The sequence below is a fragment of the Siphateles boraxobius genome, unplaced genomic scaffold (genome assembly GCF_051911475.1).
Source record: "Siphateles boraxobius isolate OS27281-9 unplaced genomic scaffold, OSU_SipBor_1 1, whole genome shotgun sequence".
NCBI classification, from domain to species: Eukaryota; Metazoa; Chordata; class Actinopteri; order Cypriniformes; family Leuciscidae; genus Siphateles; species Siphateles boraxobius.
In genome coordinates this window covers 1,124,606-1,127,460 of record NW_027508699.1, presented here as the reverse complement: position 1 = coordinate 1,127,460, position 2,855 = coordinate 1,124,606, and the positions used below count along the sequence as shown (strand labels likewise).

At 37.0% G+C, this 2,855-nt stretch overlaps 1 long non-coding RNA gene across 1 annotated transcript; it reads right to left on the bottom strand.

Moving 5' to 3' along the window:
- Window positions 1-289: 289 nt before the first annotated feature.
- Window positions 290-620, bottom strand: LOC143748014 (uncharacterized). The gene is made up of 3 exons (XR_013206782.1): window positions 565-620; window positions 428-464; window positions 290-302 (listed from the first exon to the last, which is right to left on the bottom strand). It is a non-coding gene; the product is annotated as an uncharacterized LOC143748014 (long non-coding RNA).
- Window positions 621-2,855: the final 2,235 nt, after the last annotated feature.

Below are 2,855 nucleotides of genomic sequence, written 5' to 3'. Positions count from 1 at the left end.
ACTCATACTGTCATACTCACAGGATTCAGCATGATGTCTGGTGGATCCAGAAAGCACACAGAATTTGGCATCACTATAAAACAAAAAGATTTAGTTAGGAATGCAAGAATAAAAATAAACAAAATACCTTTAAGTAGTGATCTCTTATACTGGATGGAATGGATCCAGATGCTGTTCCCGCCTCTATTCCCTCAATGACAGGCCTCCCTTTATTCAGGTCTAATGCCAGCTCCTCTGCAGGAGTAAAGTTGGCATTGGTGGCCCTCTCCCAGTGCCAGCAACCTCACTCTTCTTTTTGGCAGCTGCAATTATTAAACATCATGAGACTGGACAGTTGTAACATCAAGCTGGTTATGCTTAAGTACTTACATAGATTTATACTTTATAATTATTACTTACCATTCTGAACTATATATTTTATTTTCACCTGCTGCCATGTTCTTTTTTCTTCACTTAATTTGCTGCTGTAAAAGTGACACACACACACTTCAATGTATTGTGACAAACATTTAATTTAACTTTAATAAAATATAGTAATGTAGGTCTACATTAATTGCTACTTACGCATTGAGACGATCAGCAATTTCCTGCCAGCCTTTTTCTCTCGTTTTATTAATTGCTCAGTATTTCTTTTTTTTGTAATCATGTGTTTAAATTCTTCGTAAGATTCGAGAAGTAATTGCTGCTCAGTTGCGGTGAACATCGCTGCTCTCTCTTTCCCTTTAGTTTCCATGTTAAATTGATGAATCTATGCTCCACCATCAGGGCTTCTTAAGAATAGCGTGCACGCACAATTATCTAGACTAGATAAACCTGGTTCAAATTAGTGAGATTGCGTGAACTTAAATTACCTTTTATGAAACCGCCTAAGCCCCAACTGATTTGTTAGGTTAATTCAAGTCAGGTTTTGGAGCTTAATCCCCGCTTTTCTAAGCTTCTTTTATGAAACAACCCCCTGGTCCACTCCTCTTCAATGTCTCTGCGAAGTTGCTGGATATTGGTAGGACCTTGAACATCGTATCCCCATCGTATACGCCGTCCAGAGAATCCCAAACATGCTCAATGGGTGACATGTCCGGTGAGTATGCTGGCCATGCAAGAACTGGGATGTTTTCAGCCTCCAGGAATTGTGTACAGGTCCTTGCAACATGGGGCCGTGCATTATGCTGCAAAATGAATTGATAGTCGTGGATGAATGGCACAACAGTGGGCCTCAGTATCTCGTCACGGTATCTCTGTGCATTCAAAATGCCTGCAATAAAATGCACCTGTGTTCGTTATCCATAACATACGCCTGCCCATACCATAACCCCACCGCCACCATGGGCCACTCAATCCACAACGTTGACATCAGCAGACCGCTCACCCACACAACACTCAAAAAAATAATTTTAGCTCTTTGTTCAATTTCTTTAATTAAAATGAGCACACACAACACAACTCTTCATAGAAATCATTCCAGCTTAATTTCATTAAGTGTTATCAATGTAATTTTGAAAAAATTAGGTTTACCAAAAAAAATTTAATTGAGTCAACATGTATATTTTTCGTTCGTCTTAAACCGGATATACGTCATCAACGGAACGAAAGCTTTGACGCATGCGCAGATCATCAGAAGCAGAAGAGTGACAGGTAAGTGGTCATTTTAATCTATCACCATCCATATACGTTTGTAAATTATTTAACAAAGAAATGTGCTGTATTGTTACTTGATGCATACCAGAAAGAAAATGTACTTTCAGTATGAAAAATAGCTGGTAATAGTGTAGTTTTGTAGATGACGTTAGTTAGTTTCAACTAACGTTACATGTGCAATATTCAAATTCAATCATTATTTTTTTACTAAAAGTAACATATAGCATGATGAATCTCGATGTATAATAGGAACAGTGCACAGAAAACCCTGTTAATATATTGAGTGCCGTGATAATGTAACTTATGCTATTAAAGGCAAAGCCATAACCGTCACAGACACGTTAATTAAAAATAGCCAAATTGTCTCCCCGATATTTGAAATTCTTGATCTGCATTCAGATGTTATTAGGATGACAAAAAGGTTTGAAAGTTATATTTTAGGCTGTTTTTCCTCAAACCTATAACTGCTCGTCAATGTCAAAATGATTGAGATGACCAATCACATTAAAGCAGACAGAGCTCATTCCAGTGAACGTTGAAAGAAAACGAGGTCAGATTGACGTATCGAAGCATTTAATATAACGTATCGTAATGCAAACTACACAGGGTCTGAAATGAACGGGGGTTGTAGCAAAAAATCCACCTAATTAAACAAGATGCATAAAAAATTGAAGGTAAAGGGCAAAAACATTCCCCACACAAATGAAACTAACGTTACAGTTGTTGCGATTAAAGTGAAATGAGACGTGATTGATGTTAATTCACGGCATTATATTTAGATCTGCACACGTTTATGTTTGTGTGTGTTTTAGTGGAGAGTTTTGAATTGAGGAATTGACTCCAAAAGAGTTGATTCCTCGACTATGAATAGCCTCAGAGTCAGGATCGATTCCTGGAAAGGAATCGACTCGCGCTGTCGACTCTGTTACTGTGTCAGAAATAAATGAAGCGAGGAATTTAGACACTGGCGTATTTCACCACGTCAGAGAGCTGTCGCAGAAACAGTCATGCGCATTTATCCTAACTTTACATCGATTACATTAAAAATAGTTAACTGTAATAATGACTATAGTTTATACATACACCATGATATTAGTTTAAATTGTCATAAATACAATAAATATAGATTTGGCTTTCCATGCTTAACGTTATGTTCATAATCAAACTAACCATAAATCATAAAAAAACTCACATCAAGAATAAACATATCAATAAGAGTA